Genomic DNA, 14,974 nt, shown 5'->3' on the forward strand with positions numbered 1-14,974 from the left:
GGAGATGAGCTGGGAGTTTTCCGTGTTTCCCATTGTAAAGTGCTGCGCATGTGTTGTTTGTCTCTTTTGACACTTCACAAATGGATGTAGGTGAAGGGTTCACATCATTAAACTGTGTCAACACGTACAGTATGCAGCTCTCCAGGATTCTGCCCAGAGGAGATACGCGTAAGCACTTTTATCTGCTCAATGATGTAATGCGCAAGATAGCAACGTTAATATGAACGCTGTCGCCATGGAAGCACCTCCCTGAAAGTCCAGCTAAACATTATTGGTTTGTGGGCTTTTTAAAAATTACTCGTCCATGAAGTTGATGGACGCTTCCTTTTCGGCGTAATGGAGACTTTATGATAAATTTAACGTAAAAAATTGTCAATGTTTTAATTGTAACACAACAAGAGGTGACAACGTGTATAAATGCATATACAGTAGGACAAAACAATTTGACATAAGCCGGTATACATGTACTATGACTCTCAAAGTCCCCAGGTTAGCTTTCACCTGAAAATACATCTCATTAGAACATGAATAAGCCTTGAACAGTCATGCGTACTCATGTGCCCATAATGCCATTTGCACAATCAGGTGTTAATGATTATGCAGTTGCAATGATGTGTTGTGTGGTGTTTAGGAAGGACATATAACAGTGTTTTTTAGCTCCATTCAAATAAGGTGGTATGATTTGTTTTCTTTAAGGCACAGTATAGCACATGCTGTCCTGTGTCCAGTGGTATTGTGTTGTATGGTGTTGATGTAGAGGAAGCCATCCTGACCGTTATATTTCTACCAGGTAGAAAAGCTGCTGTAAGACAGCCACATCACCCAGTGAAGACAGAGGAGGAAGAAAGAAGTCTCAGGTATCGAATAGCTCATAACGATCAGGAATGACTTCTCGACACAGACACTGACACTGACCTAAATAACATATATTACTGGCAATAGGTGTGTTTCTGTACAGTTATTTTCTTTAGTTCTATTTTTGCCTTTTGTTTAGGAAAACTAGTGTATTTCTACATCTCCTCAAGGAACATTGGCAACCGGCTCCTGGAGAAAGGAAGCACCACCTGGATAATGTTCGGAAACAATTCTATAAACAGTCTGGAGTAAATGTGCTTCACATGTCCTTTCTGAATTGTTTATGCCTGTTTGAGACAAAAAAAAAAGTTCAGGCCATGCAACGAGGAGAAATATCTAAAGAAAAGAGTAAAAAAAACAGGCAGAGGGAAAGGTGTTGCACATCCCGCGAGCTCATGTGACCGACCGGTGCAGTCCTCTGGCGTGTACAGACAGGGCCGGCTGCTAAGGTCTGCTCGTGCAAGTGTATTTTGCACAGTGCTTTGTTTATAACTCACACGGTCATTTTTCTTGTTCCGTCAGGAGACTTAGATAATCCAGACTTGGTCCCAGCCAAACAAATTGAAAATCTGAATCAAAAACAGTACAGGTAATCTGTTCATCAGTTTCCTCCTCCTCCTTTTCTCCCTCCATCTCATTCTTGACAACACATATGCACTAAAGCACAGAAATCCAAGCATGTGGTCACACATGAATCTGGAAATCACACGTTGTACATTACACATGCATACTACATTTTTACCCATAAATGCTGCTGGACAGTAGGAATAAACTCATGTTTATCTTGTGACTGTATAACCCCATGCATGCCTCAGCATCTCAGCGCAGCTTCACAGAATCTACAAGCACACCTGTGTCCATCGGCCAGCTTGTCTCCCACTGCCATCAGACGCTCAAACGCCCTCGCAGTCAGCGGTCCAGTTCGGGTGTGAAGGAATCGGGGTGTTGAAGGTGATTTGGAACACCACCGGGAAAGATCCCAGCCGCTGTAGGCTTCAGTCCCAGCAGACAGGGCACTGGCCAGGGAACCTCAAACCTGCCATCGGTGAAACAGAAATCCGCCCAGAACTGTATGGAAAAATGAGCTCCTGCAAATGAGGAGGCACCCCTGTCCAGAAAAGTACACTGTACTATCCACGCTGATCCAAAGAACCACCAGCCTGCACAAACAAGAGGAGGGAAATGTAAAGATGCTTATGGCATAGAACAGCACCCTCAGGGTCAATAGCAAGGCCAGGTCTCCAGCTGCCCTGGGATACCTCTTCCAAAGCACGAAAGGAGCAGAAGTCAAAGGTCAGCACATATACAGTATTCCCCTAATGGATAGTATCATCCACAGACCCCTGAGGAGAGCGAGCCGTTACTCAAGACGGTCTGAAGAACGGGCACAGATTTACAGGCTGACACATTTTTCTTACTGCAAGTAGTAACAGAACTGGTGAAACTCTTCAACTCAGAAAAAAATTGGGGTCTGTAATCTAACTTAATAGGTGACACAAGAAGGAAGGTGAGTTTGTGCTGATGAAATCCACGCAAATCTAGTTATGAGTTTGTGCTGATGAATTCCACGCAAATCTAGTTATGTCCCCACTGTCTGATAGGATAGGCTCAGACTCAATGCAACCCTGTATTTTGAACTGATGTGTTGGTTTCTATTTGCTATTTTAATGCCTCAGTACTACTGGGTGTGCTAAATAACCCCAAATCAAGTCAAACCTTTAGACACGGTTTTATGTAAAAGCCCTAACACAATGTTAACAGTTTTCCTTGCTATGTACAGTATGTCTGTATGTTTAACACACCTGTGCTCTGTACTTCCTTTCAAGAAGGAGGGAAAATGCTTTTTAAGATTATAGGAATAGTTATAAACAAGAAGAGGCCTTCAGCTTTTCTAGCCTGTGTTCTAGTTAACTGATCCAACCCCTTTTTTTGAAAGAAGCTAAGGAATCAATTTAAAAAACATGGCCGGCTTGTTTCACACTACCACAGCTCTTTAATTCTTTACACTTATACAGTATAACTCTTTTCTGGACACTAAACTCAAAGCACTTTACAGGTAATGGAGATCCCTTCCACCGACACCAGTGTGCAGCCCCACCTGGATAAGGCGATAGAGCACCTGTACGCTCACCACACACCAGCTCTCAGTGGGGAGGAGAACAGAGTGATGAAGCCAGTTCAGAGATGGGGATTATTAGGAGGCCACGACTGTTAAAGGCCAAGGTAGCTGGGGGTAACACCCCCCGTCTTTTCGAGAAACACCCTGCAATTTTTAATGACCATAGAGAGTCAGAACCTTGGTTTAACATCTCATCTGAAGGACAGTGCCTTTTTACAGTATAGTATCCCTGTCACTATACTGGGGCATTAGGACCCACACAGACGGCAGGGTGAGCACCCCCTACTGGTCCCACTGACACCTCTTCCAGCAGGAACCTGAGCTTTCCTAGGAGTTCAGGCACTGGCCCGGTTCCCACCTGCTGGGCTTCAGAGGGCTGCCAGTTGTGAATTGCAGGGTAATATGGCTCTTTGTGCAAATATGTGCCTCCTGTTCTTAGGTTTTAATGCACTTCAAATGAACTGATATACAAAATCTGTCTGAACCAGAAAGGAAAGTAGAGAAATTTCAGTCGCGGCTGTCAGTTTGAACTTAGACAGTTTAAAGCCTGATACAAAACACAGGCTCCTCACAGCTTGCGGGGATGATCCATCACTTGAAAAACAGTGAGTTTTCTATACAGTACAGTCTGCGGCTTCTTCCCCAGTGAGAAAGAGAGATAAGCAGTTCCCTGTACGGGCAAATGAGGATAGCAAACTGTCACTTAAGCGCAGAAGAATGTCCAGATGAAAGAGAAGGAATGTACAATAGGACCACAGATTGAGTTTAGACTAGAGGGGGAACATGTGTGTGTTGTGAAATTGCTGAAGGCTGATATCATTCTTGAAAAAATATCTTGCTTAATAGGTGTTTCCTGAAAAACATCATTCTTTATTTTAAGAAATGGAAGTTCAGGCTCAGTAGCCCAAGTTACTGTACATGAAGCTTTCTGCTTCTGAGACACGATGTCTACATTAAGGGGGATACTCTGTATAGTCTGTGTATACTACTAAAATGTATACAGTATGTGGTTTCATCTGTCAGTTATGTGAAATATTTTGCTGATAAGATACACTTGGTGCATGTTTTTTTTAAGAGCGAGAGAGTTGATTATTTTTTCTTTGCCTGATTTTGCTTGAGGAACTGTTTTCCCCTCTCTCTCCCCACCCAATGTTCTTTTGAGGTGTTTGTGGGGGAAAAAAACAACTTTGGTGAGAGAACAACACACAGATCAGGGGAGGAGAGAGAAACTGTACAAGACCAGAGTGGGGCTCAGTCCTCCTGCAGCCCCACGACACACAGATCAGGGGAGGAGAGAGAAACTACTTCACCAGTTGAATTAAAGGAGACTTTAAGAAGCCCAGAGTGTACAAACCAAGGCTGGAATTTAGCCAGGGCATCCTACTCTTATTGACAACCTCCAGTGGAGGTTGCAATGACCAACTAGACAGGACCTCAGATTAACGTCTCATATGAAGAATGGTAGCACAGCATCTTCAGTTACTACAGTATACTGGAGCACTGCAGTGGAATTCACGAAAGAGCACCATCTGATTGACAAAAAACTCCCAGCATCCATCTGGTTTTCCTAAGTAGTCTCCCATCCCAGGACTAAACAGGCCCAACTCTGCTTGACTTCTGAGATATCACGGCATCTGCAAAACAGTGGTGATGCTGCTGTCTTTGTAGCATTGAAATGTTGTGTCCTGTTACAAATACAAAGAGAAATCAAGTACAGTAGGGTTATGTCATGGTGCAGGATAGAAAAGCATGGTAAAACATGAGGCCCCTTAGGCTAGTCACAGTAAATACAAAGTCTTGCAAAATGTGTCGTGCGAGTTTCAGGTTGTTAATTTTCTCCAGGAGCTCTTCCGGCCCAAAATTGGTTGCTCCTGGGACATGTGGTACAGAAGCAAGAAACCTGTAAGTTGCACACTGTAGCTAGTCAACTTTGGAAGGAATCTCATGTTATTTATCAGGTGACTGGCATAGCTTTATCATGCAACTTACAGTCCGAAAGGAAATGAAAAATAAAAATAATTAAAGTGCACCTCGAGGTCGTCTTTTTAATTCAATCAGATAGATCGCACAGGACAAAGTCTTTCTCAAGAGTCCTTTCCAATGCAAATTTCTCCCACCTCCTGGCTCAATGAAATGGACAGTATTGCATTAACCGGTGCAAATAAACCCCGGGTTTCCATGTACAGCTAAAATCAAATCACAGACCATGAGTTCTCTGTGAGCTTTGGCGACACTGCAAAGAGCAGTTCATGCGAAGAGCAGCCGTGTGGTAATGGCACAAGATTTCATCAGGAGCCTTTAATTTTTTCGAAATGAGAATTTTATCATGTGTAAAAAAAAAAAAATCAATTTCCTGGTCACGGTACGGGTGCAGCTTTCAACTGCGCATCGACTACTATTATTCATAAAAAACAAATGCTTTGCTTATCTTTTGCCTTGTGGATCGTGCCAGCTTGAAGTTCCTCCCTGTCACCAGGCCAGACTTGTTTCTATTTATTCAACGGCCTGCGTTGTGTAATAGCAACGGAATCTGCCGGATCGCTGTTGGTCGGGTTCCATCTTCATTAAACAGTTCCCTCTTCTCTTTAACCCCCCCCAGCACCTGGGACTGTGGTGTACCGAGAGGCGAGGCGAGAACCTGGAACAGATGTGGCTTTAGACAACCGCAGGTTGTGCCTAATTTCCTTTTGCATTAAACCCTGTGCTTCTCAGAAACGAAAGCTCTGCGCGTCTCGGACGTGGGGCGGCTGAGGAGGCCGCTCGCCTGAGGAGCGAAGGGCTCTTCCGTCACTGTGCTGTTCCTCAGGTCACCTCCACTCAAGCTTCAGTGGCTCGTCTGCCTCCTAAATCATTACAGATCCATGCCCCACTCATCACGCGTCATTAACAAAACCTTACCTGAACTGCAGGCTACAGAGAAGTGGTGAAGTACCTCTCTTTCTTCCCCGTGCAGGGGAGACAGACGGCGTCAGAAGCTCAGGGCAACGGAAGCCCACTGGCGGCTCAGCGTGGTAACCGGAAGAATTTCCGAAGTCCCGCCCCCCGTGACCTGCTCAGCCCACAAGAAAAACAGGCCCGCAAGAAGGAGCATGGTTTCCCAAATTCATCTCAGTGGCCTCTGTTACAGATTCATCACAATGAATAAATCAGTCAAGCACCTCTTGGCCTAGGAGCAGACTTGCAAAAAACATTATCCTTGTAAAAACATTCAGAGCCTTGGATTCCTGTAATACAGCCTACCCTCTTTCCAGGAAAACCTGTTTTTACTTCATCGACCTACTGGAGTGCCGGTAAAAACATTGCACACCTGACTATTGCCAGTGTGTCCATATCATTCCTTGTAACCGCGGGAGATGGATACAAATATTGCAAATTAAAATCTTATTGTACTCCTGACTAGTACATCATTTAAATGCAGACAAATATGTCGTAGGGGAACTGCAGCAGAGTGGGCAAGTCTCTGGACCCCCAGCTGGGCGGCTCTGGGTTCGAGCCCCTGCTGCAGACAACTGCTGTTGTGCCTTGAGTGAGGTGCCTTCCTTCTGTTGCTCCAGCCCACCCAGCTGTATAAATGAGCACCGGCATTGCTGGGGGGAGGTCCTGTGATGGACTGGGGTCCCACCCACAGCGGGTAGTGCTCTCCGGTTGCTTCATGCCAAGAAAGCAGGATTGATTCTGGCCTGTTGGTCTCAGCCCTGCACTGAATTACCTCCCTTCCTAAATATGTCTTAGAAACAGGGTGAGGGGATCGGAAATCTGAGCGGAAGCAGGGAGAGGAAATAGGAAATGAAGTCCCTGTGTGAACAAGTACAGGCACAGTCGTAAGGTGACTGGGATACTGTAGCATTTAGGCCAGCGCCGCTGAGAAGCTGGGCGGCAACTAGGAACGCGCAGTGTCCAGACAAGAACATGGTGTTACATCAAATACTCCCTCTTGCCATGTCCTGCCCCGCATGCCTGGCGAGCCAGCAGCAGCGCCCTGCGGTAACTGATGGCACACCTATTCGGGATTTGCATACAACCCCTCCCTGCGAAGTACAGCAGGGCAGAGCTGCCAGCCTGCTAAGCGTTCAAGCTGCACCCAAAGTAAACCGATAGAAACAATAGACACTGGGGGCTCAGGTCTTGTGCTTGAAAAGTTTGTGTTCTCCTGGAGGATGGGTAATGGGTCCTCTGCAAGCAGGGGTGTACAGACAGGCCAGACGAAGCAGGCTTCTCTTTCCGAGTCCCGGTATTGGTTTCGTCTCTGGTTTGGTTGTGACGCCGGGGAGCAAGGCTCAACTCCACACCCTGGCGTCGCTGAGAGGAATGCTGGGAATAACAACACGACAGCCGTGTGCTTGCTGAGCCCCCAGGCACCCAAGTGACCTGTCAGGGCCTGTGCAACAAGATTGGCCGGAGAACCCGACAGACTACACGTGTTTGGCTGAAGGCTTGTAAAGATGAATGACCTGGTGACCCCCTGGGTCTGGATACAGTGCAAACTGTCTCCTTTCAGCCTGTTGAAATTGATTCTTTGTCGACAAACCTCTTGGAAACCAGGAGAAGACAAAGTGATCACAGATCGGAAAAGCGCAGCACCTTTATCGCCATTTCCCTTTTTTTATTTCCTTCACACAAGATTTCCATCAGAAATATCTTTGAGCTTCTTTTGGAGCATATTCACATTTTCATCCTGACTGCACGCTGGTAACAGGGGTTTGGAGTATTGTTTCTTTATGAAAGGGGAAAACTAATGTTTAAAAGAGGAGAGAGAAACATCCAGCCATTTGTCCATTTACAATGCTGGTGAAGGTCACAGTGGGACTGGAACAGTGGAAGATATACAGTATAGTCATTTTAGAGCAATACATCTGCAGCAATACATCTGCTTTATGATTCTTTAAATCATTTAACTTTCTAAACCACTAAGAGCATTCTACTTGCAACTCTGAAGAAACACACAAGAAGAGTTTCAATATACATATATTGTATATATACTGTATTACTGTATCTCAAGTAGTGGTGCAAGGGCGTGATTCAATTTTGATTCCACTATAAACCTTTAGTCAGTTATTCAGCCTGAGGTGTGGGAAATCCAAACACAATGAACAGTGTTATTGTATTATTTTAAACTGATCTTCAAATTGCCTTACTTCAACAGAACAGTTAGAAAAACCTAATGCTAAATGCTGTTTGATGTTAGTTATGAATGCGATTTACCAAACTAGAAATCTTTGTTACAATGCTGAAGTTTCAAGAAGTCAATTTGAGATTTGCTGACTCTAGACATCTCTCCTGTTTTCTCCTCTTGTCAGTGCAGCTCATTTCTCACCATGGCTGTGCTCAGAGTCTCCGGAATGTAGGCTCTGAGCCATAAAAAAGGCCCATATATCACTGGCACACTCTGCAGACAGGTGGACTGAAGACAGGTGATGGAGACTCTTAAGTGTCAGCGTGTGCCCCTTTGTACCAGTGCGTACCTGTGTGTTCATGTGTACCCTTTATACTTGTGTGCCCCTTTGTACCAGTGCGTACCTGTGTGTTTTGTTCATGTGTGCCCTGTATACAGTACATGTGTGTGCCCCTTTATACCAGTGTGTACATGTGTGTCCTGTATACTTGTGTGTGCCCCTTTGTACCAGTGTGTACCTGTGTGTTCATGTGTGTCCTGTATACTTGTGTGTGCCCCTTTATACCAGTGTGTACCTGTGTGTCCTGTATACTTGTGTGTGCCAGTGTGTATGTTCTGTGGCAGAGTGTGTCCCTTTGTGCCAGTGTATACCTTTGTGTGCCCTATTTGCCAGTGTGTACTTGTGTGTACCCATGTGCCAGTGCATGTATTATACCTGTGTGTGCCAGTGTGTACAGCATCTGTGTGTGCTCCCTGTGTGTACTGTACTTGTGTGAGTCCCCTGTGTAACTGTGTGTGCCTATGTGTAGCAGTGTATACTGAGGTGCACCCTGCAGCCTCTAGCCAGTTAAGTTAGCCCAAAGCACAGCAAACAGGCACATAAAACCCACACCAGCTGCTAAACCAAGAGCTTTTTATGCCCTCTTATTTTCTATCCGTTCGTAATAATATAATAAAGCTGTCAAGACAGCCAGGAAAGGAAAGGCTTTCAGGGAGGATAGTGTGCATCCTTTTCAGCTTGTTGTTGGCAGACAGATTTACAGGACATTAAGAGAGGGATTTGTTTTCAAATCTGGTTGCTCCAGAGAAAAATCTGCTTCCCTTTTCCTGAGGTCACCTTGTTTAAAAAACTCCAGATCTAAAAAGAGGCTGACAGAAGAAATGGAAGAATTCTGCCATCCTCCACACACCTCATTAATAATTTTGCCCCCCTCCCACACACATAAGTATTTGGTGTACAGATGACTTAATCAGCAATGATGGCTCACAGACCCAGGATACTGAGTTTGATTTCAGTTTGGAGTTTGCATGTTGTCCATCATTTCGACTGCTCCTGCCTCCTCCCAGTTTCCACAGACATTATAATTAGCAATGCAATGACATCTCATGCAGGGTGCAGACCTGTGCCATGCACGTCCTGAATAAGCACCAGGAGGAATATCCTTACCAGGATAGTATGTCTGATTATGTCTGGATGTAGAGAATCACAAACTTCTGACACATGTAGTTTTGAACCACTGGCAGCAGTTTGCTTTGGAGCTAAAGGAAGGAGGAGCCGGTTTTGAAGCCCTACTCACCTCCCCAGCTCCACCAGTCTAGTATTTCTAAATTTCAGTGAGACAACTGGGTGTAAACCAGTTCATTTAAGGCTCCTTTTGTCCTGGGTTGTTAGCACTCCCGTGTTTGCAGATAATCCCTGTGATCTTTTCCAGTATCCATGATAGCCCTCGGTGTTTGTTTGTTATTCCACTCGTAGGGGGAGCAGGTTTACCGGAATTGTGGGATTCCTCCAGATGATAAACGACATAAGACGTAGGGAATCGCTTGTAAACCATTCAATGTTTTGACTTTTTCAATTATATCAGGGCATGGGCTTCAAGCAATGAAAAGAGTGAAGGCGATGATTTGGAATATTTCACAAGAAAAGGCCTTTTTAGTGACAATTGAAGCTGTACATGATAAAGCCTCTGAAACCATAAAAGAGGAAATCATGCCAGTAGAAAAGTGCTGATTCTGTCCTGATAATAGAGGAACAGAGACTGATGGAGAAAGGTAAAGATGGATGAATGAGACGGAGATAAGCAGAGACTAGACTATACTGTACGTTAGTTTTTCTGTCTTCCTAGCAAAAAAAGCATTAATTTGTTCTTCAGGTGCTCATTCATCATTTCAGTCCAGTGGAAAATAATACCCGACTGTCAGTAGGCCCTGATCTACTGTATTTAGACTTTTAAAACTGTGCACGGCCTCTGTTCTACAACACCACCAATGAAGGTATGAGCATCTTGCTCATGCACAATTACGCTACTTTACATAATATTCATGTTTGTGTGATGAAAAACGATAACTGTTCAAACTTTCTGGCAATTTCAGCTCCCTCTCTCTTCGTACGGTCCTAATCTGAGAAACTAAAGGTAATTATTCTCCATTTTCCATAGCTCTTTGCGCGCTGAAAGTTGCACTGAAAATTGATATTTATACAAACGGAGTTTCAAATGAAATTTCACTTCCCCCTTCCTTTGCATAAAGACACTTCTTGCTGACTAAAAAGTTTCAGTTTTACATCCCTGCCTCTGCCCTGCCCTCACTCTTACAGCAGCTCCCTGTCTCATTCCTTATTAAGCTGGGGTTCTTTAGCCATGAGCTGTCTCTCTCCTCAGCCAGGCGAGGTACCCCAACAAAGCTCGTTATTCGAATAGCACCGCTTTTCCACCTTAATTGGGTTGGACTAAATTCAATTTCATGGCATGCTCCTTGCAGGTGAGAAAACGATCCCCCCCCTAGGTCACCAGGTGATAAAATAAAGTCTCGTGCTACCTCAAAAGAAAAAAAAAAACACAGGTGCAGACTGTGCTCCACAATCAGAGAGAAAGCTTTGCAGCCGCTAGAAGAGTAGCCATCACAAAAACAGTCAGGCTGTACCCTGATTTAAAAGAAAGCAGATCCGATCTTATCAAGCAAATGGGCTTTGGCTCCATCCATCATCTGACTGAGATTTGAATTCTGAACTTTCCTTTTTTGCCTTGATGTCTCACTGGTCTTGCTCATGTACCATTTCCCTTTTCCATTAGCTCACAGGGACTTTGTAATTCCAAAGGAAAACTGCCTCGGCACTGGCCATGATATTAGGATGTCGTTTGCGGATTGTTTGTTGTTCTTTTTATTTCTTTTCTCCCTTTACCAGAAGCCTCTTATCTGATGGCCCGGAAGGCTTTGCTCTTGCACAGTACAGTGTCCTTGCTCGGACTGGGGTATTTCCTCCCATAAATGGTTATATTTCAGCCGAGGCAGATTAGGTCTCCTGTATGAAGCTAGCCATCAAGATTAAAAGAGCTGCTATTTCCCATGTCACACATTAACTGGAGAGTTTGTTTTCGCAAGACAGGACACGAGCGTCTGCGCAGTGGTGTGTGGGATTGAATGGAGCACATGGTGCCATGACTTGTGTAGCTTTTTTCCCCCACTTTAAGGGATTTTTTCGGAGTCATGTCTCTGGAAACAGACCCTACACTCAGAATGTCAGAACAGGCAGCCAAAGATGTTTTGTAATTTTAGCTTGTTACCATTTACAGGAGAAGTGAAGGATGGAGGACTTCATACTCCAAGCTGCAACATACTGTATACTGTATTTTATCTAAACAGAAACCTCATTGAGAAGGGTCACTGTCCTGAAGGATTTCTAGGTCTCTATAGTGCGTGCAACTGGACGCAGGACTGCAGATGACTGAGCCTGTGGTCAGCAGTGACTGCATACAGCTGGCATACGACACAGAAGAGCCTGTGGTCAGAAGGGCCCAGGACTGGATATGACTGACCAAGATCATTTGAAGTCACTCTGCAAAAAATAATTACCAACAATCCTGTGTTGCAGATGAGAAAAGTTCCTGTAAAACTACATTATATCTTGATGTTCCTCAAATTAAATCTCTGCATGTTTTGGATTAATAATAACACAATTAGCATTTGATGTGCACTGTTTTCTTTTCCTTTTCAGAGTAAAATCTTTAAAAATGAACATGACAGCACACCTCTAACCAGGAATTTCTATTTGTTTGGTTTCTTGGCTGACAATAATATTACTGCAACCCTCCCCAGAAAAAGAAGAACAAAGATAGATGGATGAGTGGGTTCCCATTGTTTATGGGAGAAGTTGTCTTTTTTAACCTGAGGTGCTACTCCAATAACTGCAGAGCGTCTGCAAACCTCCTCAGAGAATTCTAATATTCCCACCCCTTCATGTCATTGAAAAGTAAGGGTGGTAAGCTCAAGAAAGCCAACTGGCCGTGCAGTAGGAGGGCCTCCTCAAGTTTTCTTCTTGGAAACCACTTCATTTGTGTTCATTTTTTTCAAAGCTTGGAACACTCATGCTTTTGCCAGACCAGACGAACGAGTTGCGATATACTGGCAGACGCTGCGGTGAAACTCCACAGTTCTCACCACGGTTACTCACGAAACTCATGGTTATCTGGTTCTCACCAAGTGCCTCAGGGTGATCTTTCACAGAAACCATGAACAATAGCCTATGGATCCAGCAGGCTCTCGGCATGAGGTGGCACTGGTAGAGTCATTACCTCCAGGTACCTGGGAAAATGTGTACCTGTCCTGGTCATGTGGAGATCAAGGGGAATCTCATCCCGAACAATAGCACCTCAGACACTAGAAAAGCAGATCACTGCAAAGTGAATCCACTGCGTGGTTGATCAGGCCCCATTCTTACTTTACTACAATGCAGATTCTAATTTGTGTAATGCATTAGGCACAGGGTGGATCGGATGGCTCTCGAAGACACAAACATGCAGACACACACTCACACCAGGCCAATAAAACAACAATAATAATAATAACAATAATACAACCTCCACACAGATGACACCCCAGGTCCAGAATTGAACCCAGAGCCCCGGTGCTGTGAGGTGACAATGCTAACCACTGCATCACCATTCCACCCTCATATTATTGTGCACAATACATTGAGGAGCACATTTTCTTTCAAACAGTATAGCCTACTGAGGCATTGCTGAAAATGGGCAACGATATGTGCATCTGTTCAAACATGAACGAGCCCCTGGATGGCGCAGTGGAGCCCATATTTTTTCAGCTTCCATGCCTTGAGGAGTTCAATGGCTGCGACTTTACCCATAATTCCAGACGAGGAATGACAAAGAGCTCTGCGGGTGGTCAGGCATAGGTACCGACACACAGGAGGAAACATAAGAGACTGTCACTCAAGCCCTAACAATGGAACAAGACTCAACATGACCTATCTGACTATTGTTGACTTCCTAGCAAATGGAAGTGTTTCTTCAAATTATGGGTTAAGAATCGTCATGGTTTGTCAAAACAAACAGCATTGGTAATGTGGAATTAGAGTTCCCATTGAGACAGAGATGTAGGTCGGTGAGGACAGGTGCATAGGGTGTACAGTGGAGTACCCAGTTCGCAGTGTATAGGTTAAGGATGGTGATACATTAAAGAGCAGCTACAGGTATATTGAGCACACAAATATGTCAGGCATTCAGCTTCTGCATTATATATAAAGCACTGGCCCTCACACTGCTAACAGCTCATATTCCAATGCCTCCTGCAGTGATTTAATGTTATCATGATGACAGAGGCAAGGATCAGATCACCGAAGGCAGCTTCAGCTTCAGGGAGGCCCAGGGAGCTTTTCTGAAAAAACTAAGGTGGGCACAGAAACTCAATTTAAGCCAAGAAAATTAGAAAGTAAATAAATCAATCAATAAATTAAACATGCTTACATTTTGGGGCTTCTTTGAAAAAGGACAGTAAACTAAAATCCCAGGAGTCCCTTGTCCTGGACAGTAAAATTCAGGACAATGAGAAGAGGAAATAACTTGAATAGATGCCACAGAAACAGACGGGATAGTGAAGGTAGCCAGCAATGTTATTGGAACACAACAGCTACAGTGGCACACATGTAGAGCAAACAAGTATTGCATAAGGCCAATACAATCATTGACTATCATGACCTCTCCTTGCACACCAAATCTGAGCTTCTTCCATCAGGGAGTCTATATAGACTGCCTGAAATCCAGCGCAAGAACTAAGTTAACCTTTTATTCCCCACCACTGCTCAATCAGAATGACTATGATTGGCATATTTTGATTCTCATCACATGTGTGTCTTAGATAACTACTTCACTCACTGACTACCCAGTTTTTCTGTTTATTTTGGGCAGTGAGGATGACTAAAAGTTTCGGACGTGAATTCAATTGAATTTCAGACTCGTATGTTTTTTAAATTTGTTTTGGAGTTTGTGTTATGTATCGTGCATCGTCTTTTCATCTGCCTGCAAAGCGAATTTCCCGTGTGGGACAATGAAGGAAGTAAGTGGAATTGGGAAATGTCACATTTCAAATGCCTTAGTAGCTACTAGTGTCGCAATGTTCTAAGATGTTGTCACTGTACTGTATCTGGAAGAACCTAGGCTGTATGAAAAACACTGCCATGCATATCCGATTTGTCAGGATGATTAATATCGTGTATTAAGCACTTTGTAATTGTTCTGATGTCATTCTTATGGGTTTTGCTGGCTACCCCCAGTGCTCTGGCTAGAATCTAGGGACACTTCTTGGGCTTCAGGCCCAGTGAAAAGGAACTCCTTGAAGCCTCGACTTATTTTTAGATGCTGGACTCAGTTTTGAAAGCCACGCTTCAGTTTCAGAGCGTATCGTACTTCCTCAATCCTGTCAGTGAGAGATGGGTCAAAAGTTTACCTTTTATCTGGCAGCGGTGGTGTGTGCGGAGGGGTGCAAGCAAACATTTATGTTCCATTACTGAACAGTGAGTGGGACAAACAAGGCAGTTCTCCGCACTGCTGCTGGAAAAGCTATTTACCCAAAGTGAAACACATGTCATCCTGTTT

At 44.3% G+C, this 14,974-nt stretch overlaps 1 long non-coding RNA gene across 1 annotated transcript; it reads right to left on the reverse strand.

Moving 5' to 3' along the window:
- Positions 1–355: 355 nt before the first annotated feature.
- Positions 356–12,900, reverse strand: LOC138241885 (uncharacterized). Its single transcript, XR_011191168.1, has 2 exons — positions 5,873–12,900; positions 356–5,612 (listed from the first exon to the last, which is right to left on the reverse strand). It is a non-coding gene; the product is annotated as an uncharacterized lncRNA (long non-coding RNA).
- Between the last annotated feature and the right edge of the window lie 2,074 nt (positions 12,901–14,974).

The sequence above is a fragment of the Lepisosteus oculatus genome, chromosome 11, assembly GCF_040954835.1.
Source record: "Lepisosteus oculatus isolate fLepOcu1 chromosome 11, fLepOcu1.hap2, whole genome shotgun sequence".
Lineage (NCBI taxonomy): Eukaryota > Metazoa > Chordata > Actinopteri > Semionotiformes > Lepisosteidae > Lepisosteus > Lepisosteus oculatus.